General features: G+C 39.3%; 1 protein-coding gene across 1 annotated transcript in view; it reads right to left on the bottom strand.

Annotated features, from left to right (window-relative positions):
* SLC14A2 (solute carrier family 14 member 2) overlaps positions 1–27,247 on the bottom strand; it is a 481,158-nt gene extending 453,911 nt beyond the window's left edge. Inside the window, exons 1-2 of the mRNA XM_021930092.2 lie at positions 23,990–27,247; positions 14,289–14,420 (exon numbers count right to left, since the gene is read on the bottom strand). The gene's annotated coding sequence lies outside the window, so the exon portion shown is untranslated. The remainder of the gene's footprint in view (positions 1–14,288; positions 14,421–23,989) is intronic.
* Positions 27,248–27,541: the final 294 nt, after the last annotated feature.

Genomic DNA, 27,541 nt, shown 5'->3' with positions numbered 1-27,541 from the left:
TAGCACAAATGGACTGAGATACTGTCATCATACTTGCAGCTTTCTCCTTTAGCATTCCGTCCTTCTTTTTGACCATCCAATGCCCGGCTCACATTTTTGCTGGAAAGTAGTTGCAAAAAGCCATTCCTGTCCTTCCACTGCAGGGCATGGAAAGACAAATTCCTGCATTCCTCAGCCTGCCTTTCAGCTGGGGAGGCTAGTGTGACTCTCACCAATAACACATAGAAGTCTGCTTTTGCTGGGGAGAGAAAGGCATTTTCTTTCCTGCTAGAAGATGACAGATAGTGCTGGCATCAGCCTTTTCTCCTTTCCTTCTTCCTGCCTTGAACACTGATGTAACGTCTGGAGGTGCACAGCCTTCTTGTGACAAGAAGGTACTGAGCATGAGAGAAAGGGCACAAGAATAGCCTCTGTCACTGAGCTGTTGAGTGTGTGCCAGCTACTGCCCACCTACGGACTCTTATTGGGAGAGGAAAATAAACATCTATTTATTTAAGTGACAATTAGTCCAGTTTTCATTACTTGCAATCAAAACTATTCATTATTATTATTATTATTATACTTTAAGTTCTAGGGTACATGTGCACAACATGCAGGTTTATTACATATGTATACATGTGCCATGTTGGTGTGCTGCACCCATTAACTCGTCATTTACATGAGGTATATCTCCTAATGCTATCTCTCCACCCTCCCCCCACCCCATGGCAGGCCCCGGTGTGTGATGTTCCCTACCCTATGTCCAAGCATTCTCATTGTTCAGTTCCCACCTGTGAGTAAGAACATGTTGTGTTTGGTTTTCTGTCCTTGTGATAGTTTGCTGAGAATGATGGTTTCCAGCTTCATCCATGTCCCTACAAAGGACATGAACTCATCCTTTCTTATGGCTGCATAGCATTCCATGGTGTATATGTGCCACATTTTCTTAATCCAGTCTGTCATTGATAGACATTTGGGTTGGTTCCAAGTCTTTGCTATTGTGAATAGTGTCACAATAAACACACGTGTGCATGTGTCTTTACAGCAGTATGAGTTATAATCCTTTGGGTATATACCCAGAAATGGGATGGCTGGGTCAAATGGTATTTCTAGTTTTAGATCCTTGAGGAATCTCCACACTGTCTTCCACCATGGTTGAACTAGTTTATAGTCCCACCAACAGTGTAAAAGTGTTCCTATTTCTCCACATCCTCTCCAGCACCTGTTGTTTCCTGACTTTTTAATGATCACCATTCTAACTGGTGTGAGATGGTATCTCATTGTGGTTTTGATTTGCATTTCTCTGATGGCCAGAGATGATGAGCATTTTTTCATGTGTCTGTTGACTGCATAAATGTCTTCCTTTGAGAAGTGTCTGTTCATATACTTTGCCCACTTTTTGATGGGGTTGTTTGATTTTTTTTCTTGTAAATGTGTTTAAGTTCTTTGTAGATTCTGGATGTTTGCAGATGACATGATTGTATCTTTAGAAAACCTCATTGTCTCAGCCCAAAATCACCTTAAGCTGATAAGCAACTTCAGCAAAGTCTCAGAATACAAAATCAATAGGCAAAAATCACAAGCATTCCTATACACCATTAACAGACAAACAGAGAGCCAAATTATGAGTGAACTCCCATTCCCAGTTGCTTCAAAGAGAATAAAATACCTTGGAATCCAATTTACAAGGACCTCTTCAAGGAGAACTACAAACCACTGCTCAACAAAATAAAAGAGGACACAAACAAATGGAAGAACATTCCATGCTCATGGATAGGAAGAATCAATACCATGAGAATGGCCATACTGCCCAAGGTAATTTATAGATTCAATGCCATCCCCATCAAGCTACCAATGACTTTCTTCACAGAATTGGAAAAAACTACTTTAAAGTCCATATGGAACTAAAAAAGAGCCCGCATTGCTAAGACAATCCTAAGCCAAAAGAACAAAGCTGGAGGCATCACATTACTGACTTCAAACTGTACTACAAGGCTACAGTAACCAAAGAAGCATGGTACTGGTACCAAAACAGATATACAGACCAATGGAACAGAACACAGCCCTCAGAAATAACACCACACATCTACAACCATCTGATCTTTGACAAACCTGACAAAAATAAGCAATGGAGAAAGGATTCCCTATTTAATAAATGGTGCTGGGAAAACTGGCTAGCCGTCTATAGAAAGCTGAAACTGGAACCCTTCCTTACACCTTATACAAAAATTAACTCAAGATGGATTAAAGACTTAAGTGTTAGACCTAAAACCATAAACCCTAGAAGAAAACCTAGGCAATACCACTCAGGACATAGGTATGGGCAAGGACTTCATGTCTAAAACACCAAAAACAATGGCAACAAAAGCCAAAATTGACAAATGGGATCTAATTAAACTAAAGAGCTTCTGCACAGCAAAACAAACTACCATCAGAGTGAACAGGCAACCTACAGAATGGGAGAAAATTTTTACAATCTACCCATCTGACGAAACTATTCTTAACTGATAGAACTACCCTCATCAGCCTTCCCTAACCAGTTCAAACCAAGAGGCAATGTCTGTAATGGATACAAAACTGAGTTCTATAGGCCAGTCAGGTTTGAATCCCAGGTCTGTCACTTACTAGCTGTATGAACTTGGACAAGCTACCTAATTTCCACAACTTTGTTTTACTTATCCAAAACATAGGAATAACAGTGTTATATGCTCATATAAATACTAAATGAGATAATGAACATACAATGCTTAAAACACTGGCTGGCAGATAAGTGTCAAATAGCACTGGTTTTCCTGGTAGAGGTGGTTCTATCATCCCACAGCACTCACTGAAGACCAAGATTTCTGAAGGTTTCCTGTCTCCCATATTTGGGCCCACTCACCCAGCCCTCAGAGCCCCATGTTCTGACTCCATAGTGTGAATATGAATTCAGAGCCATCATCCCACCCATCTGTCCTGACCTGCTTCTTGTGGGCCTCCAACCTGGTGCCTGATTGGTTGTAATAAGCTTTCAGGGTTGCTGTTCTTACTCCCACAGCTGATCCAGGGCTTCATCCCATTCCGTCCATCAGTTTCTTAAAGAGAGGACTTGTAGCAGAGAGAGGGGAAGAAGAGCATTACGAGATCACTTCCCATCTCTCTGCCTCCCAGCAGCCTACGGCTGGGCAGTCAAGAGGCTTTGGCTGTTGCCATGGTAGTGGGCTCTAGGACACCGCACAGCAGCCTCTTGGTCTCCTTTGCACTTCAAGAATGGGAAAAATAAATTGTTCAAAGAGTCTCTTTACCCCTTGGGAACTAAGGATTATGCTGAAACTTTATTATTACTTTGAATAAATAAATTACTCTCTTGAGGCCAGATGAAAACATGCTCTTATTAAATTTTTTAAAGAAGGAAAGGAATTGGAGGGGAATAAAATCAAAGGTGCCCAAATGGATTGAAGTGGCTTCTCAGAAGCTGACATAATAGCAATTTGTATGTATATTATGCTTCTCATCAAAGGAGCATTTCACAAAGGGCCTGTTTCCCTGGAGTTGCCCCACAGAGATCAACTTCAGCTCCGATGAGTCTAGAGCCTTGAAGGTCTCCCTGCTTCCAAAGCCCCATCTCAGGGCTCTGGCCAAGGCAATTGATCTCCTGCCTATGGACCTTAGGGCTGGCTGAGTCTTAGAGTCCTTAAGGGAGCTAGGAGAGGGCATCTGTGTTCCCATTGGTCAGTGGGAAAGAGTGCTACCTCCCACATAAGTACTCCTTGGGGAGACTGGCCATGGAAGCCTAGCCAGGGGAGGGGGTGTGTGTACCTCCCACCAACACACACACCATGAAAACTAACCATTGGAAAGAAGAGCCTGAGATTGAGTTTCCTGCTTGACTATCCATTAGCAGAGACCAGGATTTCTGACTGTATTTGGTTTTCCCTAATTATTTCTGACATTCAGGCCAGTAATAAAGAAATGTTTTTTCCCTTGTGTTCTAGGTGGGAGACCACACACACAGAGACACACACACACACGCATCTATCAAAGGATCCTCTTTTGTCTTTCTCTCCTTTTCTCCATGGTGCTTAATACATGACCCTTGGTGGGCTGTTTCCCTTCCTGAACTTCCGTCATTGTGACCTCTTACACGCAGTGATTGTGAGCTCCCAGCCATCAGAGACAAGAGCCTAAGTCCCAGTTCCATTGGTTACCATCTTGTGACCTTGGGTGGGTCACTGAACCTCTCTAAGCAATATTCTCCTCATTTGAGATAATACAGACCCCATCTTATAGGGCTGCTGGAAGGATTAAATGAAATAGTAACTATAACGCCTTAGCATGTAGTCCTGTTGGCCATGATGGTCCATGGTGATAAGCATGAAGGCCAAGATGGCAGTCCTTACACCCTCCTCGTGTAGTGTTAGTCTTGACGGGCTGGCTGAGGCCCTGCACAGGACTGAGTGGGAAGTAAAGGGTTTTCTGTGGCCTCAGCTGAGTATCACTGGGGAATGCAGGCACTGAGAAAGGGAGAGACCATCTTACACTATCCAAGCCCCATAAATGGCTGCTTTATATGAGTAGGACCAACTTCTAGGGAAGTTGATCCAAGCAGGTGAATAAGAAGTATTAAACAAAGGAATAAAAATGCCCTGGAATATTTAAAATAGATAGCGTGCAGTGATATCAGAAGGGCAGTTGGTGATCTTTGCAGGCCTGAATGCCTCTTCCTTGAATAAGCTTTTCTCTTTCTTACCTCTGCCTTCTTGTTCACACTGCTACCCAACCCCCATTCTCTATGACCTCTCTCCTTATCTTTGTGTTAATCACAATCGTCCTCAAAGCCCAGTTGAAATCCCACTTCTCATCAAGCTTTTCTCACCACTGTTCTCCAAATGCCCCTCTCCTTCCTCTGAGCCCTTAAAACAGAACTGTCTGTACTTCTCACATGTCAGTCTCAGTATGGTGACCTAGCACTAATATGCCATTGTTCACATTTAAGACCCAATGATTAGTCTGCAGTTCTTCATGGACAGGACTCATGCCAAATGCAGATTTTTGCATTCCACAAAACCAGGTCAGTACTGAGGCCAGATGGAGCTGATAACCAGCATTCAAGCAACATACTAATACATTTTTGGACAGAAAGATAAGTAGCAACTAATTGACCTGGCACGATCCTAAACATTCATACAGTCCAAATTTTATTTGAAATAAACAAGTAAACTGAGAACCAAAGAAAAGAAGTTTCTAGCTCAAAGTCACAGTTAATGTCAAATCCCAGACTGGTAGCTCTGTACTCAAGCTATGGGAAATGTTACACTCCATGAGAGAACCAAACCAAATTATGTTCTCTGTCTTCTCTTTTTGTATCTTAATGGACTTCTGACCTTTGTTGTTTCATTGAGAAAATAGCCAGAAATGTATGCTCATTTTTGATCCACCGTGGGTCTTCCAACATTTGCTTATTTTGAGGATGTGTACTCTCCCCATCCTCAACTTTTATATTTCATGCCACTATTGTGAAATTCCTAGAGTTCCCCTAAAGCTCCTACATAAGCCTTTGCCTATCTTCCCCATGCCTTACTTTATGTGGCTAGCTTTCTTCTCCTTGGGCTAGATTGAAGACCCTTTCCTATGCGAAGTCTTTGCTGACCTCTACACACTCTAAGACACTGTTGGCTCCCACCAAGTGCTGTCGTAAAATCCTTTGCATGTTTTCTGTTGAAGATTACATGAGATCCCTATTCAGGGTACTTCTCATGTTGCATTGAAACTTTCCTGGTGACCTGACAGTTTTTGACCCCCAAATGACACATTGAGTATCTGTATGGGTCACACTTTTTCTGGTGGTAAGCTTCTCTGGGAGAACTCCTCCTCCTCCCATCCCACTCATTCTTGAAATATGTTCCAGATGAGGGCTGCTATTTTGATTACACTCTGCCTCCCTGGCTGCAGTGACTGATCTGGTAGTGAGCACTGGCTGATTCTGGACCAATAAAAGTGTCTCACTCCCATGCCACACTGGCCCATAGGAGACCACAGGATGCAAGATAGACCAATCAGAGTCTTTCCCCTGGATTTTTCAAACACAAACTGGGAGGAGGGCACTTCTTTTTATCTTTAATAATGCAATAAGGATATGAGGCCAGAGGTGCTAGAAGCCATGAGCTATTCCGGAACAATGAAGCAGACTGAAAGGAAAGAGCAAAGACAACATTTAGAAGAAGAGAATCTTGACCATGCATGATTTCTCATTTTCCTGGTCCAGCTGTACCCCTGGCAGTTAGATGGTTTGATCAAACGACCCTGTTATGGGCTGAACTGTGCCCTCATCTTACAAATTCATATACTGAACCCTGAACCCCCAAAATCTCAGAATGTGACTGTAGTTGAAGATAGGGCTCTTAAAGAGGTGATTCAATTGAAATGAGACTCTTAGGATGGTCCCTAATCCAGTATGACTGGTGTCCTTAACAGAAGAAGTCTGGGCACAGAAAAGAGACACCAGGAATGTACATACACAGAGAAAAGGCCATGTGAAGACATTGTGAGGAGGTGGCCCTCTGTAAACCAAAAAGAGGGAAACCAATTTTGCCAACATCTTAATTTTGGCCTTTCAGCCTCCAGAACCACAAGAAAATAAATTTCTGTTGCTTAAGCCCCCTAGTCTATGGTACTTCGTTATGGCAGCTCTAACAAATTAATACATATGCGAACACTTCCCTTTTTAGTTCAAATTAGTTCACGATCAGTCTCTAAGTCTCGCAATTAAAGGGCACGAGTGCAGGATGTCAAATGCCTTCAGCAAATATAATGGTGACTTATATCCCAAATGGCTTCTTATCCTGTCCCAAGGTCCAATGCCTGTGATAACAGAAAGATAGACAGGCTCACTGTAGACTCATTTAGGGACACAGGTCAAGCTTAATACAGGCAAGTTCAAAACCCTGCCTCAGTTTGATGAATTAGTGGCTGCCCCTAATTTTTTGTTTGCTAAACACCTTTTCCCCTTAAAAGAATCCAGAAACCTGGGACTAAGTAATGACAAAACTGACTTTAAGTCTGTGCATAGTAAGGGCCTGATAACTGATTGCAAAAACCACTTGGCGTTTCCTTCTAGATGGTGTTTACCTCACACAGACTCTCCTGCAAGATAACCCCAGTGAAGGTGGTCACTTGGCTAAGACCAGGTGATTTGGTTTAAACAGGACTGGATGGCACTTCCTTCCAGGGACATTTTTCCAACTTCCAAATCAGCTACTTGCTTACTATCAGGAATGGGTACTTCCTAGCTCTATTAGGATGACTTTAGCTGATAGAGAGCAAGATCATTTTTTAAAATCTAATAATGTGATCTAAGTCCAGGTTAGACTCTCATTCATTTACCAGATAGCTACTGCAAGCCTACTGGCTGTCAGAAAACAAAGTAGCATGGCCACCTTAACTTCCGACAGAAAATCTATCATTGAGCTAAGATTCAAAGTCTTAACCCTGTGCAAGTCTTAACCCTCTGCCATGTGGACTAATTCTTCAACCTTAAATAGCTTCGTGGTCTATTTACATTTGATTTTGTTTGTTGGTTGTTTTTCCTTCTCTGCAGTCTTTTCCTATCACTGCCCACTCACCCATTCTATTGCAGGGAATCTCCCCTTCCTAAAACATAGTTTCCGCATGTATTTTCCTGCCTCCCTGTCCCTCAATAACCCTGATGCTTGTTTAAAAGTAAACTAAAGATATTTACTTAGGAAAGTTTGAAATGCAGGTTAGAAACAAACAATAGGAAATTTACTAAGTGGTGAAAAGTCCTTTGTAACTGGTATTTCAGGTTTTCAGAGGCACGAAAACAAGGAACTATTTTTCTTTCAGCTCTCTTTGCTATTTGGCAAATGCATCTTTCTCCATGAGTCTCATATAGCCCCCACTGAATATTTCACCCATGGCTTTGATAACCCTTTGCCTTTCACCTCCTCTTACTCTCTAGATTCTACCACATAAGGACCGACCCCATGGTTAATAATCAGTTTCCTTTGTTGTGAATATGCTTCTAACAAAGGACTTAACTGCCTTCACTTACTACTTTCTCCATAGAGCAAAAGACTATAGAAAAAATTTTATTTACACAGCATTTTATTTAAACAAATTTATATAAATACCATTGCTATATGTCTTTCACAAAAATGCAGACAAGGGTATTAAAAGGGTTTACTGCATTGATTTTTCCATGTTCTTTATGCAGGCAAGAAAAATTCTTCAGTTTAGCTAAAGGATTTTAAAATGAATAATATGAATTATCTGGCTATGAATCTAAGTAACTTTGTCCTAACGATGGGAAAATTGAGGCAAATTTGTCTATGGATCACAATCCACTCAGGTCAGCGCTTTGAGAGGACTCACTTATACATTTTTGTTTTTCAGATGCCCTGACTTTTGTTCTCTTCTTAAAGATTTTATCCTGTTTTAATCCAGCATATTTCAAAGTATTACCAAAATAACAACTAAAACTTAATTCTGAATTCAGATGTGTTTGGAAATCACTGAGTAAAATCAATGAAGCTTTTTTTAAAAAAAAAAAAAAAAAAAAAAAAGCAGCAAGACTTCTCAGAGATTTAGTACATGTGGACCAAGAGGACCTGCAAGGGATGCTACTGAAAGCTACACTCGCAAATTGATTTGACCTTCCATACTGCTTTCGTGCAGGGCATCTTTTTAGGATGAGCAGTCTGAGGAACTAGTGTTCTTCCAGTTAGTGGTTGATGTCTCTAGCCACTTCAAAGACTTGCAGAAGAAAGAAAGCTTAAAGACATAAAATTTTAAAAGTTTTGTTTTTCTTTTAAAAATCCAAGCTATTACTCGACTTGACCTCAGAATTACTATTTACTGCCCCAGAGGAAATGCTATTTCTGGTTGGTACCACATGGCATATATTTTTAGGAAGGTCTGTATTCAAGCTTTTAAGTCAAACAGTCATATATTTCACAATATAAAGGGAATCAAGTTACCAAAAATACTAGCATGCATATAGATGCCGATTGGATGGTAAGAAGCATTTTATCTTCTTCATGAACTTGAGATGAGAGAGAAACAAAATGTGGCCTCTGCATACAATAGAATATTATTCAGCCTTGAAAAGGAAGTAAATGCTGATATATGCTACAACATGGATGAAATTTAAAGATGTTTTGCTAAGCCAAATAAGCTAGACCAAAAGAACAACTATTTCATGATTCTACTTATATAAGGTACTTAGAATGAAATTTATAAAGACATAAATAATGGTGGTTGCCAGGGGCTAAGGAAGGGGTGAGGAGTTATTAAATGTAATGATTAAAGAGTTTCACTTGGGGGAGATGAAGTTCTGGACATAGATAGGCAATGGCTGTATAACAATGTGAATGTACTTAATGCTCATGTACAGTACACTTAAAGATCATTAAAATGGTAAATTTTATGTTATTTATGTTTTACTACAATAAAAAAAGTAACTGGAGGTGATCACCTTATGGAAATCCCACAGATCAGAAGGATGAAGAGAAAGGAGACTCTGAATAACTGGTATTTGAAGAACATTTAAGGCAAATCTCTCCCTGGATATTTTTTTGAAAATATTCTTCTGTGATATAGGAGGTAAAACAACACAGCAACTTTGAAATGGAGAGCTAAGAGAAAAATAATTTTAACATCCTAAGTTTTTAGCATGTTAACTTTTGAATATATAGAAGGACCAACCATATACAAGTACAGAGCTAGAAAATATTACAGACAGAAATATAAAATCCAAAATGCTGTTATCCCAATCCTCAGGTAATTTATAATCTTACAGGAAAACATGTCTGTGAGTAACTTGGTGATAACAAAGACTGTGCTAAATGTGCATGAGTTATAAATACAGAGCTCTAGGTATGTAGGGGAGGAAGACATGAAGTCTGAGAACTCTTTCCCTCTTCTTCTCACCTACGCTATTTCTTCCTTCTTTGAGGTCCAGATCAAGACCCACTGCCTAAAAGAAGCCATTCCTCATTATTCTAACCCACTGTGGCTACTATAATCACACTCATAACTATGTGGAGACTTGTTCTTCTTATTCAATGGTTTTTGGTAGATGTTGTAACTTGGCATATATATATATAAAACATATTATACAATATGTAATGTATGTACATTATATATACATATGTATATATGATCTATATACACATGTAATATACATATATGTAATATATGTATATTATATATTAGATATGTAACTTGGCTTATATATAAAAACATATATAAATATTTATATTTATGTAGTTTAATGTGCTCTCCATATTTGGTTAGAAACATCTATTGCTTTGGGGATGATAAGGATTATTAAAACAGGAGTGCAAGGAAAAGGAGGAAAATTGGGTTTTGAATCCATAGAGACATAAAGGTTATGAAAATCAAGCTTGGCCAAGAGAGAAGGGCTTTTTGAAATTCCAAAATCTCCTCTTTCCAGATCAGCAGCCAATCCCGGCAACTCAATGTTAGACTATTACCCTAACTTAGAGTGTAGAGAATAGACAAGAAGGGAAGTTCTCACCAGATAGGAAGAGGAGAGTTCTTTTCCAGATAAGGAGGAGGAGGATTTTGTGTGGATGTCCCCAGGATAAGAATATAGTTTGCTTCTCTGAGAATCAAAGGCCCTACCCTTCTTGGGCCTTGGCCAAAGGTGGGAAGTAAGTTGATTGAAACATCGGACTAGACAAAATGAGGTCTTCCAGAACACCCAGGACTGCTGCTCGGCCCCTCTATGTCCAAAATGGAGGGAAGTCTCAAATAGGTGGGTCTCAGAGAGAGCTCTGAGTACACATGATGTGTGCATTGCATGCAGGGGTACTGTGAGTTCCCATATACCGCATATTGTGGGGTGGGGGACAGAGGGGTGCTGAGAGTCTGTAACAGTGGGTTAGATGAGAAGAATAAAAAGTCCACGGCCTCTCCGACACTAATATATTTCAATGACTATGGGCTTCAGCTGTGAGCACCAACACATCACCCCCAAAAAACCAATGAGATTAGCCACAGCAAGCAGATGCCAACACAAAATATTCAGGAATCAGACCAGACCAGCCTCACTCTGGTGGCCAGCAGTGAGGACAGCCCACAGGCACCCCCTTGTCCCGGAAGACATAGCTTTCCCTGCACACATCGACGTCTTGGGAAGGGACACAGAGGTGCTTCTTGCAAAAGGGAAAATAACCCTGCTTGAGCATGTATACTTGAAATTCACTAAATATTTGCCCAAATTAGACCAAATCACACTTAAAAAAAACTATTTTAAAATAAAAAAGATTGAAATGGCTTTAATTGGAATACTTAAATCTACTCCACTACTATTGGTAGAAGTGAGGATAGCGGTTATGGGGGAAAAAAAAGTTTATTCTTTTATTTTTTGACCCATTAACTCAGAGTGTGTGAATGTTCACTCCTTTTTACATGTTTGACACAACAAACAGGCTAGAGTTTCCTGGAGATCTGTGGAATGCTTCATGTTATGTACTCAATAGGTGTCCCTAAATATATGCTGTATGAAGAAACAAAAAGAAGAAAATACGGATTTCGTTTCTTCCCTGCCTCTTATTCCACCAAAGCCAAAATAAATTATAAAACAGAGAGACAAAAAAAAAAAAAAATACCATTATAGAAATCATGGAGAGACTTCTGTAAAAAGAACTGGTATTGGGAAAGTCATAGAGCTTAGTCCTTAGAATACGAATAATCATAGTCACAGACAGTCTTCCGGCAAAGCTTTCTGTCAATAAGCTGAGGCAAATATCTATCTAGACCAGTGAAGTCCCACAGAAGTAATAAGCGAAGTTTTCAATCTTCAAAAATGTTTGAGCATGTCTCCCCTATGGAAGAAAACCCCTAGAACTTCTCATAAATGGATATTTCCCTTGGGGGACTAATATCCTCTCTAGGGTCAAACTTGACTTCTTATGATGCGACGAAGCAGCATTCACAAGGAAGTCACACTTTTTTTTTTCCCTTTCATATTTTCTTATCTTAAAATTCATTTAACCTTAAGAAGTCATTGAACATCCATTTCTTTCTTTCTTTTTTTTTTTTTCTGACTAGGGCTTTCAATAAGGGAAAAACTAGGGCAAATTTTAGACAAAGCAAAAGACAATCTTAAAAGTTGACTAGGCTACAGAAATCTAAATGACAAACTTAACAGGGCTGACTTTTCCTTGGTGTGCAAGACAGGCGTGCAAGGCTACTAACAATAGAACTCAGCACAAAGCCCTGTGGAAAGCAGGTGAATATTGATTCTTAGTCTTAAACTCATGAATAATGTATAAGGCAATTTTAGTTTAAAGATATAGGCATTGCTTTTTTTTTTCCCCTGGCACGATGGTTTTTAGAAACTCAATATATTCAGTATCCCATAAAAAGAGTCTTCTCATCTTTTAAGAAGCCTCTCAAATTTCGTCTCATTCCTACAGCCTTCCCTGATCATCCAGTCCTCACCAATCACTGCCCTCTCTAAACTCCAAGAGTACTTATTGCCTGTAGCACTCACTGGACATAAGCTATTAGGCATCTTTTTTTTCCTTTTCTTTTCTTCCTTTTCTTTTCTTTTTTTTTTTTTATCAGACACTGTCAAATAGATAATAAAAACCCCCAGGGTAGGGGTCACATTATATTTCTCTTATTATTCCCAGTACCTAGCCTGGAGCCTGATCCACAGACCATAAGTGTTCAATAAGTGTTTGTTGTTAATGATGATATGTTATAGACACATCTGAAACATAATCTGGATAAACACAATACTGGAAAAGTGCAAATCATCATTTAACAAACATGCAAGCCAAGAAATCAATGTGAGAGAGCTGTCTGAGCACCAAGTGAAAGACAAAGTAATACCCTCTTCCCTGCCCCAACATCTAACATGGTGATGGATTATACTACATAAAATTATCGATAAAGACCAATGTAGTCACAGTGATTTCTAAGCAGTAGCAAGAAATATTAGATACAAAATGTAACATTACAACAAAGGCAGCAGAACTGAGAGGCCATTGTGGAATAACAGATACATTCATCTGATGAAGAACCTCTTTGCAAATAAGTAACTTCAAGCATAATGAAAGCACAGGGCTTTCCTTTCCTCCCTATCTCCCCAACCCAGAGACTGAGATTCTGATTTCCCTCAAGATACACAGAATGCACGTCACTTGCCCCTTAAACAAAGGAGCAGGAAGGCAAACCTGAGCATTCGACTGTTGCCAAAACGAACCCAAGCCTTTCAAATGAGTTAAGTTCTCATGATATGAGTCAGGTTGAGTAAATTTATGCAATTCTCATTTACGTACACACAAAGAGTAAAATAATCTACTTATTTCTTGTCTGAATTCCTATCTTCTTCAATAAGGTTTGGCTTAGTAATGTAGCAGCAGAAGTTTGGGTTAAATCTATCCAGCAATGAACTTCATCTCACCTATCTCTGCCACTCTTATACCCTTTCCCTACCTATATCCTTCCTTTCATCCTGGCAGGTGAGGGATGCTTAGGCAGAAAGCTCGGCCATTTCTATTGATCGTATTATAGGTAACATCTTCAGCACTACGATTGGTCTGACGAATGTGAAACAATAATAAAAGCAGTCAGTCCAAACTTCCCTGGGCCCTGGCAGAGATCTGGGGCAGATGATGGGAAAGCAAGAATCATGGGTTGATACTTCCCCCCAAATTGTGTATGCCTTACTGTTACTTAAGCAGCCTGAACAGGATTATTCATTTAACTGGTCACTTCACTGGAACACTGATAAGGATTTGACTGGTTTTTAATAGCATTTACTAGTTATGTGGACTAATTAACCAATCAATAAGATTTAAATCAGTACATTTACTCCTCACCTCATCCTCTTCCATGTTGCTGAGTCACTTTTAACATTTTGAATGGGATGAAGAACTTACAAAACTAATTAGCTGTATAGACAGAGCCATAATGGCCTGCATTTTCTCCACTATTATTAATGCTTTTGGTATATAAAATCTACTAGTTAAAAAAATGAAAATTGAATACCATGGGTTAATCTAGGTATAGTAGTAACAATTCCTATAACCACCTTGGCTTCCTCCATAGCTAAAGGATGACCAGTTCCATCTCATCTCTTTGAAACAATTGACTGGTGGCATCTTTTTGTGGGTCAATATTCTCATTGAAAGAAAGAACATATTTTTTCCTGAAAAAAATATATAAAATATTCCTAAATTTAGTGAATTCAGAAAGCCATATTATTACAGCATACAGAGTTTTCCTTCTAGATCCTGAAGACATGGACTTATAAATGATGCAGGTCAACTCACGGTCATTCAGGTCCTGTTGGCACAATGAATGGAGGTGCTCCAAGCCTTTTCCTTGTCTGTAGGTAGAGGTGCAAATATTTCAATGAGATATAATCTTGTTCAGAAACACCCAGGATGAAAACTGGAAAGTGTCTGCAAAGAAATACAGAGGAGTTTTTTCAGCTTCGTCGCTTTTTAGGATGATGGAGGCAGCCTACAAAATGGTGAGTGGGAGCAAAGGCTGGAGCAAGCCTAAGGAGGCACTATGGGGCAGAAAGTTGGATTCCCCCACTAGATGGCGCCAGGACATATCTATGGCAAACGTGGGTACCGTTACCATGGCAGAACAGAGGGATCGGATCAGTTTTCACAACTTTGTATAGGCCAGGTCCTAATGGAGTACCAACGGACTAAAGTGAGTGTATGTGGGTGTTTTATACCTCCTTAGGTTTGACCCTACATTGTAGGGCACACCATGGGTGGCATATGTGTGTGTTCTTTGGAGTATGATTGTGATTGTATCTCTACACATGTGCACACATATACAATATAACACACATGCACATTAGATTATGTAGATATGGGATCAATATAGGTGTAGCTACAGATTGGGGGCCATTATTACAATAAATAAGGATCACGTTGGAGGAAGGGGATTAGCTTCTGTTGCATGTACTGTGTGCCAGGCCTTTTCATGTGCTTTCTCGTGTAACCTTCACAACAGCTGCAAGAGGTGCCTACTATTGCCCCATTTTCACCAAAGGAAATTTGATGGACTTTGTATAGGTTAAGGAACTTGTCCAAGGTCACATAGCTAAGGAGTTACAGGGCTTAGATTAAAATCCAGTTCTCCTAAGCTTCAAAACCATGATACAGTCATGCTTCATACCACATTGACTCGCTACAGTTTCTTACAATGTGCAAATTAACTCCAGGGAATATGGTTTGTGGTATGTTTGCACAAATAATACTCACATGTGCATTATACAAAATGAAAATACCTTCAATGCAAAAGTTTGATCTATGTTGGACTACAAATATACATAAAAAGTTGAATAAATAAGGCATTCCACTTTCCCCTCTTCACCCCAGGATAATTATTAAAGACCCCTATCAAAGAAAAATACATAAGTATTAATTCCAATATGTGATTCAATTAAAATGGGAGTCATTTAAAAGAATATTAACTAATTTTAAAGTGTGGATATATCAAATCCACATGTATACCTAAATGAAGCCATTCACTACTTTCCTAAAAATACATTAGCATTAAGGTAACAATACAAGTTCCATTTGTGTTGTGGGAAAAACCTTTTCTATTGAGGTGGTTGGCTCTCATCTTAACTCTGCCCACTTGGCTTTGGTTTATTGTCACTGGAGACTTTGTAGCCTTTGGGCATCAGCCTTTTAACTTTCTTTTTGTCCAGAAAATGCATTATTCTGTACATTGTGTTTTTGTGAGACAGACTAAAGAATGTAGTGTACATTGAGTGTTTAGCACAGTGTCTGGCACAGAGTAAGTGCTGAATAAAAGTCAACACTAGTGATTATGATGGCTATAAGGAAGGAGAAAAAAGATGCAGAGGAGGGAGAGAGCAGAGAGAAGAGAAGGAGAGTAAGGAGGAAAGAGAAGGTAAGAAGAAAGAAGATGAGGACAAGAGGGTAGAATTGTGGAGAGATCAACAAGACAATTAATTTGAATTAATTTGCAATTTTTTTCTTCTCCCCAAATGTTAAATAAGTCATTTCAAACAGTGTGGAATTTGAAATATCTGCCTTGCACACTGCAGATCATTCTATTTTTCACCTTAAACTTCATGCAGTTTTCTGTTTGGTCTAAGAATGGTTAGTTTTCCTACAGGCTAAAGACTAATGTGCTAAGAACTGAGCCCCCGGCTGAGACTGTGGGATTGAAAAGGGGGAGAAAGGCAAACAGCATTCCATCAAGTTGTACTTTGGGCACTGGGAAATATGTTGGTTGTGCTGTTAAGAAATTGACTTTTTGGCTGCATGATAAAGGGTGAACTCTGGCACTCCAAAACTGGATGGAAGTCATGATAGCTCCCTCTAGAAAAGTCAAAGCAAAATAGAGATATTTTCTCTGGTGCTTCAGATCTGAAAGTACATTATCTGAAATGAGAGACCACAATTCAGGAAAAGGGGAAATAGGAAAATATTCTCTGTTGCCTTTAATAATAAAATTCCACTTAGCAAATTTCCTAAGTAGATTTTTGTCGTTCTGGGCCCCAGTCTTTGTTTCTTTCATTTGTGTTAGAGAATATTTGAAGTTACATTGAGAGAAAAATAGTAGTAGTGTTAATAAAGCCTAACATGAATGAATCACTTACAGAATGCACAGCACCACATTCCATATTTTATATCACATTATGCTCAATACAACCCTATACATTGGTACCATATTACAGCTGAGAAATTTAAATGGTTTGGTTAAAGTTACACTAGTAGATGGCAGAGCAAAAACTCAAGACCAAGGGTAAGCTGAAGCCACTACCAATTTTGTGGTCCATGATACTGCACTTAGATGACATTCAAAATGCCTGTGGCAGTGCCTGGCACACCGTAGGCATATGACAATACTCAGCTTTACTTTCTTTCAAAACAGCATCTCGCTCTGTTGCCTAGGTTGGAGTGCAGTGGAGAAATCATCACTCACTGCAGCCTCGAACTCCTGGATTCAAGCAATCCTCCTGCCTCAGCCTACTGAATAGCTAGAACTACAGGTGCACACCACCATGCCCATCTAATTTTTAAATATTCATAGAGGCAGGGTCTCACTATACTGTCCAGGCCGCTCTCAAACCCTTGGCTTCAGGCTGTCCTCCCAAAGTGCTGGGATTATAGGAATGAGTCAACATGCCAGGCCACCTTTGTTTTATTTAAAGTAGTACTGCTCTTGGAGTGTTATCTCTTTCAGTAAAGCTCCATTTCAATCTGTACACAGTTTTGGAGAATATCAGGTGCAGAAAGTGATACCAACCTCAATCTATGGGTATGAAATATTCATTCTATCCTGGATGTTTCTGTTTTGCAGACCCTAGATCTTGGCATAAAAGCCTAGCATCCTTCCCTGGGCTCAAGCGACCATGATCTGGAGACAACAGTAGGGGTTGTCTGCATGGATATTTGAGGAGGTAAGACATGCGTTGGTGAGAAGGAACACTTCTGATGCTATGGGGCTTTCTTTTCCCATCCCATTTGGGGGCATTTATACTGACATGGTATGCATAAAGTTGTAAAACTAGAGGAAAATTCTAAAGCTTGTCCTTGTTTCCAGTACATAATTTCCTGAGGTATTAGAGGACTATAGCAAGTGGAATCAGGAGCGCTGGGCATAGTTGCAACCAATTAATTATTGCCTCAATAAGAGAACATGTCCATCAGCTATACTCGCTGTTGAATCAAATAGCTTGATTCTTTCCCTGCAGTCTCTTTTTATCTTCTTAATCTTGAAAAATAGGTTAGCAAGATGAATGAAGAAATCAAGGTCCATAGCAGTCCAAGGTTACACCATTAGATTCTAACTAACTTGAAACCTAGGTTTCTGATTTCCCAGTCAAGAATAATCTTTAAGACATTTCTACAAATTCTAAAAGATTCTTTACTGGGAAAAAAAAAGCGAGGGGGGGCGGGGAGATTCTAATTACTTTAAAATGTTCAGAAAATGCAGCATTCTCCATCATCCTTTCAGAAATGAAAAATGTACATTTTACATAGTAAAGTCTCTCATAAATCCTGCTTTAAATTTGTAAAACCTGATTTTACCTGTAATTTCTATACATTTTGACCGCAGTTTTTGTTTTGTTTTTTGTTTTTGAGACGGGGTCTCGCTCTGTTGCCCAGGCTGGAATGCAGTGGCGTGATCTCGGCTCACTGCAAGCTCTGCCTCCTGTGTTCATGCCATTCTCCTGCCTCAGCCTCCCAAGTAGCTGGGACTACAGGTGCCCACCACCATGCCCGGCTAATTTTTTTTTTTTTTTTGTATTTTTAATGGAGACGGGGTCTCACCATGTTGGCCAGTTTGGTCTCGATCTCCTGACCTCGTGATCCACCTGCCTCGGTCTCCCAAAGTGCTGGGATTACAGGCATGAGCCACCGCGCCTGGCCACAGTGTTTTTTTTTTTTTAAATGTCTGTTAGTTTCCAGAGGCACCAGTATTCCTCAAAATGCATTTTTGATCATACATCTCAAAATGATTCAAAGCCAGTTCTGACAATGTTGCTTATTAATAATAGAAATAATAATTTCTTTTTACTGGTATTTCTACGTTCAGACTACCTCATTCCATAATACTACCATATCTTTGCAACAGGTCTCCCAAACCCCCAACTTTTTATATCTGATTGATTCTCCATGCTCCTACTAGATTTGTCTTCCCTAAGTACACTCACTCTGCCCTCTTTCTACTCTGTCATCCATCATGACACCCCTCTCTTCTCAGTATAAAACCCAACTTCTCAGTCTGCCATTTCAGTCTCTCTCTCTCTCGGTTCTCACTCCGATGCTCTGTAAGGTGGGCCCTTCAGTTTAACTAATGAGGCTTACTCTGATCCCTAACCAGGGCACACACGTTCCTGAGTCCCCTGCCTTTAACGTCTCTTATTGCAGGTTCCTCTGAAAGCAGAGGTGGACCCAGGGATGTTGTAACCACTGTAGTTGGCCACCTGTGTTAACTCATAAGCCTGTCATTAGCTCTTATGTCTCTCAAAAATGAGTGTCCACAAGCAGGGTCACTGTTGATGACTCAGCAACTCATATGATTTTATTTCTTTATCACAACAAAGTTTATTATTATAGAAGTTAGGCATACTTCAAAGAATTGCATTTGAGAAAAAATATATACATTTTAGTTCTGTATTTTAAACAATTTTATTGCAATGCTAGATCTCCAAGCCCAAGTTTTTGTGTTGGTTATAGAAGTAGCTTTAGGTGGCCATGGACTTGTGAGAAGTGCATATCTGTTCTCTAGGTGGTTACAGCTTTGTCATAGAGAGGTAACTGCAGAAGCCTCAATGGATGTGAAGGCAGAGAGGCTGAGAGGGCAATTCATAGTGAAAAGGTCTGGCTTTGGGTCCCAGTTTTATGGCCGACTCCTGAATGATTTTGAGAAAAGCCCCTTAACCTCCTGAGTAGTAGTTCCTTCAGCTGTAAAATAGGAAGTCTAATATTTAAACTCATAGGGTTACTGTGGGAATTCACTTTGATAATTGTTGTAAATGCCTTGTCAACTATAAGAGGCTCTGCAAATGTTATTATTAAGAAAACATTCTGGGCATCTCTAGCTTTTTTAAAAAACATGCAATACTACAAGTATTTCTAACCACCCTAAACTAATTTCTACCATGAAACATGATTCCCCTATGTCTGTGTAATTGCTCTATGACCCATCTCTAACTCTCTTCACATTACATTTGGCAGAGTCAACTTCTTAACAAAAAATTATTCTCTTTATTGTTTGAAGGCTGATGGTCAAGCTGTTGTTAGCAACCCAGTTAAGTATTATGACTAAAATTTCCATTTTAGATTCTGATTCTAACCTTAGATTTTCAACTACTCACGTGCCACACACACATATGCACACACATTATTAGGTTTATTTTTCCCCTCCCCTTCTCTTCACTTTCCTTCCCCTCTTCCATCCCCTACACTTACTTTCTTTTTTTTTTGTTTCTTTCTTTTCTTTCCTTTCTCTCTCTCTCTCTATTCCTCCCTCCCTCCCTTTCCTTCCTTTCTTTTCCCCTCCCTCTCTCCCTTATCCTTCCTTTTCTCCTTTTCTTCCTTTTTGTCTTCCTTCCTTCTCTCTCTCCTACTTTTCTCTTCTTTCCTTCATGTCACCATCTCTCCCTTTCCTCCAACAAGAATCTATACACATTCAAATAAGAAAATGCCACATGAATCTTTGACTAAAGTGGGATATTTTACCTCTACCTTGCCCCTGTCTACTTAAAATGCTTACAAAGCCTCACCATTTTTTCTAGAGCACACAGATATGCTCTAGTAGTTAAAAAATATACCTAACTGTATGCTATTTACCATTAGGTGCCAGAGTAAGTGATATCGTTAATATGCTATTTACTACGCAGATTACTTGAATACTGAAGAACATTCCCAGGCATTCCATGTCCTATTAGGGCAATACATTTTCTATGATATGATGAGAATTATTGCCTCACTGGACCAGAATACTCTTGCAGTCCGTATAAAGGCCCTTATTTCCACAATGGATTGAAAGACAACAGGTTCTGATTTTTGGGATATTCAGTTTGTAGACTGCTGATCTGTTAATGGATCAAGTCAGCATCCTGTGGGTATCCTTAGCTCTTGGTGTGTGTAACCCCCCGTCCAGAGGCCTGAGTTGCAGAACTCCACAAACTAGTACCTGCCTACCAGCTCTTTATGGCACTCAACTGCTCAGATTATTTTTGTCTTTAAAATGTAGTGTTTCAGCTTTCCTTAAAACCTACACAGGGAAAGTAATATACACTAGGAAATAAAAGATTTGCAATAGATGCTCAATTATAAAGGAGAAAGGCATATAAAAATGTAATAATAGAATTTTCAAACCGGATAAAATATAATAAAGTTATTTGCAAGTTATTGCACAGTAAGGCTAACCTTGCTGAATAGTCTTAGGCAGGACTCATTTTTAGGCCAAATCTCTCTCTCTCTCTGTGTGTGTGTTTACTGATATTTCTGGAGGATCATTGTTAGGGCTTCTTTAATCGAATACCCTCATGTCATAAATGAAAAAGGGACCAGGAGAGATGGGAAAGGTGAGCCAAGAATCTGATCTTTCAGATTTCCAGGATTACAGCCTTTCCATTGCACCAACAGTCTCTCAGGAAAGTATGTTCTCCAGTGACTGAGCTGCAGGAGCTACATGGGACACTACATGAAAAGGTCAAAAACTTGATTTCATCACATCTGGTCTACTAGAACAATTATCTTTTAAATTTCAGTGTAAAGATCAACTCTGTTTTCCATGACCACTCTCTCACATATGCAGATGAAACAATACATTTTGCTCCTATATTTTCATGGCCTATCCATCTCCACTGGCCTCTTCAAATCATCTTTTGGATTCACAGTAAATGGAGAGTCTTCTAATTAATGCAGAGCTCTAGGCTGGAACTGGTGGACTAAGTCATTACTTTCCTCTTTTCTTTGGGATTCCCCTCCCTCTTTCCATGATGCTGTCCTCCTGCACTAGCATGGAAGGGGAGAGCAACAGATTCCTTTGTTGAAATCACAGGGATTCACATAGGGTAAGTGCTCACTCTGTTTGTTCAATAAAAGAATGAATGGATTCCTGGATTGGTCCAGCCAGGGACCATTCTCTAAGGCCTTGTTCTCTGAAGGATCCACGGAATCTTCAAGTTTATAATATGTGAAACACAGAAAAGATTTCTAAAACCCACTATGTTGGTTAGCTAGTGACAGGATTTTAGCTTCAATGCAAGAAGTGAAGTCTTAAGTGGTGTGTCTTTGAATTGCATCTACCCAATCTATTTTTCCATCAAGGGCTCTTAAGCACCACCACCACAATGACCTTTTCCCTACTACTGTGTTTAACCCCCAATGGTCCTCATTATATGGCTCAGTTCAACAAATGCTGATGTACAGCTTTGTCTGCTCCTTCCATCCCCAGATAACTTAGAGTTGATGCTAATAAAATGTTTTGCAACTTACAGCATGAAGTCATTAAAGATCCTCTGTCAGGTAATTGATAAAATAACAGTCCAGCCCATCCTTCGCATTCACTGGCTTAAAGTTCATGCAACCTGTACTTGTATAAATTATACCTAAACCACCTTTGGCCTGCTGATTTGAGAATATCATCCATCATCCCTCAGTGGATGAATGGTGATACTAATCCCTGGCCCTTTATGCTGCCTGAAAGCTGGTGCTGCTAGGGGAAGGTCTAGGCCCCCATGCCATTAGGATGCCGGCATGCTGGGGAAAAGAATCTCGACACAGAGAGGTCCCTATGTCCAGTACCAAGTGGAAATTCCCAGTTCTCACCTAGTTCCATACCACGGCCAGGGACATAATTGTGCCTTAATACTTACATCTTCTATTGAGGTCTTCTGATCAAAGCTGAGGGAGCTGATACCTAAGGGAGGTATTTCCTCACTCAGCCAACTCTCCTCCTCCCTTTTTCTTCATGCAAACTTCTCTCTTTATGCAACATTAGCATAGGTGGAGTGTGAGGCAGAGGAAAGTTTCTGGCAAGCAATGAGGTAAGTACCTTCTCTGGGAAAGGTGTTTTGTTTCTTTTTTTAAACCTCAATGATAGGTTTAAAATTGGAAGCTGCTTTTAATTAGTGAAAATGCATTGGTTGAATTTGGCTCACTGATATAAAATCATGGCTTATATGTCCAATAAATTTTCCCTTGACATCAGCCAGTTAACCTGAATATCAGGCAATAAATTGTTGACTATCACTCTTTTATTGCTAATGCCAACGAGCACTTGGCTTTTTAGCCACAATAAATTTACAATGTATGCATTACTCTTGAGAGTGTTATTTATAAGACAAAATAAGAATACATGGTCACTATCTTTGACTTTAAACCCACACTTATACCGAATCTAAACGCACTGATAAGCAATGTTCTCAGAGGTCATCAAATGCCAACTCTCCGTTAGACCAGTCAAAAGTTTCCACAGCCCACAGGGACTGCACAAGCCAGCTCTACAATCACACATGGTGACGGTGGAACAGACAATCAGGTAGGCCCAAAGGTTTCCATTTAATGGCCATTCAGTACACCTAAAGAGCTGGAATAGATGTTTGAGCTTTCTCCCATGTGCACAGATGGAGCTGTAAATATGTCCTCTTGTTCTCCTGACAGGAGCCTCAAGAGGTTGATTTTCATCTGTCCCAAATAAACTTGTTGGAACTCTTGGGGGATTCCTTTTAGATTTTCTTATTACCACTCTGGAATAATGTGCAAATAATTATGTAACAGTCTACCCTTTGTTTGAATGAACATTATTAAATATACAACAATTATCACATATAGTATATTCTATGTGCATACAAGCCCCTCAGGATAATGCCTATTCCCAACCCCTACAGAAAAAAAATGTGAATTATGAATATTCACTCTTCAAGCTCTGTAAAACTAACTCTCAGATAGTGGCACTAAACACTCACTGCTCTGGCACCTACACAGACTGGTTGGAGAATTCATGCACTATAGTGTTTGACACACTCATTCTCTCAGGTGAAATACTGCAGGCAAGACCGCATAATTCATTAGGCTGATACTGCAAGGCTGAATAATTAGATCATCTCTTTGCATAAGGCTACATTTTATGATGATATTTTTGACATTATAATCTAAATTGGTGTTGGATTAGGGTATGGGGGGCTGTTGAAAGTAAACGAATTAGAAATTGAAAGATGCCATATGTGAAATCACAACTGTATTACTCCATGCCACCAAAAGTAGTATCCCATCTTCAAAAGGCTTGCAAATTATCTATACTATTGACTGACAAGCACGTCAGATATTTTAATAATAGGAAAGTGATGATGTACATACATACACACAGTGTTGTATTTTTATTTTGGTAGGTGGGAAGGGAAATGAAAAGAAACTTAGAAATCAATAATGTCTCCCATGTGGAGGTAGAAAAGAAGGATTTCTAAACGTTAGTAAGAAGAGACAACATTAAAGAAAGAGCTATGCCTTACCCCACAGTTCCGCCTGAACCTTGAAGTGATTGTTTTGAGAAGAGTAGTCAATGTCACCTAGGAGACCACACTGGGTAAGAATGTGGAGTCGTTCTCAGGTGATCAAGGCAAAGAAGACAGCCGACTTGGAAGGCACGTAGGTGTCCAGGGGCTTGCTCTCCTGGGTTGCTCTCCTGGTTCACTCAGTCCTTCCCCACTCCTTAGTCCCTCAGCACTAATGTGGGCCTGTCATTTCAGGAGATTTGCTTTTGAAGTACCTCTCCTTGGACTACTCTCATTAGCATCCTGTTCTCCTTCAATGGCCAAGTGATATGTAAGGACTTGATTGTTTTCCCATTGGAGAATTTGCTTCTTAAGTAGCCAGACAACCCATCTCAGCGGCCCCGCCAGAACCACTGGAACGGTGATTCTTCCCCTGGCCACTCTGGTTCTGCTTGGTCTCCCCTCTACCATATGGTTTCCTCCTTTTTTTTTTTTTTTCTTTACACATTACTGAGAGGTTAAATTTTTACAAATCTTACTGTCTTTGAGCTGATGGAAGATAAGGAGGACTTGTACACCTGGCCTTCTCTGGGTGGAAAACTCCATTTGAGAAACTAATTGGCTATGTTGAATGTTGGTACATGAGCATACTTTATGATGAAACTCAGGTGGGAGAGGCAGGTTCAAAGAAGAGATCAAGAGAAACTCTTTCCATAGAATCAGATTCCCTTCTCTCTGAGAGAGGACCAGACTGAAGTCCAGTTACACCACTGCAGTAATTTCCAAACTGAGTAACTTAAAACTAGGAGACTAGAACCCCAGACTTCATCATCCTCATTTCATTCTCTTCCTCTTTGTTGTAATTATCACAAAAAGAAACAAAAATATTTTACTCCCCAGTGTTATGTTTCATAACAGCGAGCAGAACAACTTGCATATATTTGCCTCAAGCATTGGGTAAAAACTCAGGCTCACTTGTATTCACTGTTTCCTTTGAACATCACATAATTGGTCCCTAGATTTCTCTGAAATCTTAGATTTTATTCTGAAAACCTTACATTAGCTATGACTTCATCCTAAGGATCAACTCTCTTTAAGCCTCAATATCTATTCCTTGCCTTTGGAAATGAAACTGTTTTTCCAAAGGCTCAGCATGCTGTCCCTTGGGCTTTTACTATATCTATAGTAACCACTCTGTTGGGGAACCTTACAAATAAAATCAGGCTTTAGAGTCTGGGCACACATAAAAGATACATTGCAACAATAAACATTTAAGTTGTTTTGTTTAAAACAGCAACAATAGCTTATTAATACCTGCTGAAGTATTGCCCTTAGTTCTGATTAAAGAAAAAGGATTTTGTTTCTTGAAATTTAGTATATCTCCAAGTTAATTTGTTCTTGCATTTAAGAAATGTTCATTTGATAATTCATTGTTAGACCCATTCTTAGAAGAGATGGGTGGTCTGAATTGCCAATTAAGGGTGAAATTCTCTGTTATCTTGGCTGAATTTCTTAATTTTCTCCAGGAGATACATTTCTCCATTTTGAAAGTCTCCCCTTTCAAATAAATCTAATGATTTCATAAGGCCATTCACCCTATTCCTGTGAAACTGACAGGAGAAAAAGTACCAAATATTTTGTGAGAGTGAATAAAGAAAATAATGTCTAGTCATGTTGGATTCAATGCCATATTTCCTTTTAGTCAATAATCTACTCACTAAAACAAAGATTCCTTGGAGAAGTCGCTGATTCTAAGGCTGAAACAGGAAATATACAAAATGAGCACAGAGAATCTTTCAATCCCAGAAAGCAAGAAGTATTTAATCACACACACACACACACACACACACACACAAAATACACACATATATACATGGAGGTGTTAGATATGTCAAAGGAGCACAAGAGCCAAGAGCTTCCAATGGCTCAAGTTGAAACAACTTGAAAAACAAATAAAGAAGTGAAGTAAAATAAATATCCATGAGCCCATACTGATATAAATGAATTACTAAATAGATAAATGAGTAGAATAGTCAAATTTCCCATTCAGAACCATTCCAAATAATTGATGTGGATACTCAGCCCTCAAGAAGATAGAACATAACTCCTTATTCTTTAAGTGGGCTGGCCAAAATGATTACCTTCCAAAGAGTGCATACAGCATGCTCAGGGGAAAGGGGAGATTTCCTGACTAACACTACCTCACATCACAAATGATATCATCTTTTTGTATCCTTGATAGGAAGTGATGACAATAGCACCTTTCTCTGTGGTATTCCTCTAAAAAACCATACCACCACTCTAATCAGAATTAAAACATGAGACAAATCTACAGAATACCTCACCCATAGTCCTAAAAACTGTTATGGTCATGGTCATCAAAAAATGGAAAGTCTGAGAAACTGTCATAGCCAAGAGAAGCCTAAAGAGACATAATGACTAAATGTAATGTGGTACCCTGGATAGGATCCTAGAAAAGAAGAGGTAAACACTAATAAAAGTATAATAATTAATCAATATTGGTTTGTTAATTGTGATAAATATACCATAATGATAGAAGCTGTTAATAGAGGCAAGCAGGCATTGGGTATTTGGGAGGTCTAACTTTGCAATATTTCTGTAAGTATAAAACTATTCTTTAAGTTTCTTTTTAAAAAAGAAATCTACATATTGCATCCCATGCAAAGCCTAAGTGCATGAGAACAATGGCATTCAACAGGTGTTACTGAATGTGAAAAACTAAAATTTGTTCCTTTGTCTCTGTGAGTTTACCCAAAGTAACTTTCTACCCAAGAGTTTTTTAATACTAAAAATGACTTTGAGGGTAGAAATGGCATATGAAAAAAGTAAATTCTATGGTAGAAAAATCAGAAATAATTTCTCAGCAATGAAAATATTGCCATTACTTATACACACAGCAGAACTTTAAAATGATGATGCTCATAAGAGACTAAATTTTACTTCAAAACACTTTCACATTTATTTGCAATTTCAAATTACTGCACTAATGTATTGATAAAGGTAAGGCAGGCATTAGTTTCTCCATTTTGAACATCCAAATCTTGGGGCAAAGAGACACATGCTGAATGTATTTAAGGCAGAGAAGTGTTTCCTAATCTACATATTGACCACAATCAAGTTGTGGCTTAGGCAAGCTGATTCCATTTTCTTGGGTTTAGTTTTCCTGTCTGAAAAATGAAGGATACTTCCATAGCAGAGAAAAGTTCATGTATAATCTTTTCCCCAACTCCAAACACGAAGAATACAATAAATATATTTATATTTTAAAATAAAAAACTGCACTAAATATTAAGAAAAAAATTCAAGGATCCCAAAAGAAAGAAAATCTATAGGTATAGGCAGAGGTTAAAGCCCCGTGGCCACCAGGGAGTTGAAAGTAGCTCCATATGATGGCCCAGCTGGGGTCCTTTAATGGGGACATGTGGGCTCCTGATCAGACACAGACTGCACTTCATAGAGATTGGAACATCCCCTCTTGTCTGCCCAGGGTGGCTTCTAGAAACATGGTGTTTTTCCAAAACCTACTGCCAAAGTCAAGATTCTCACATG

The sequence above is a fragment of the Papio anubis genome, chromosome 19, assembly GCF_008728515.1.
Source record: "Papio anubis isolate 15944 chromosome 19, Panubis1.0, whole genome shotgun sequence".
NCBI lineage: Eukaryota > Metazoa > Chordata > Mammalia > Primates > Cercopithecidae > Papio > Papio anubis.
Note: the sequence above shows the minus strand (reverse complement) of the source record. Positions and strands in the feature narration are given on the sequence as shown.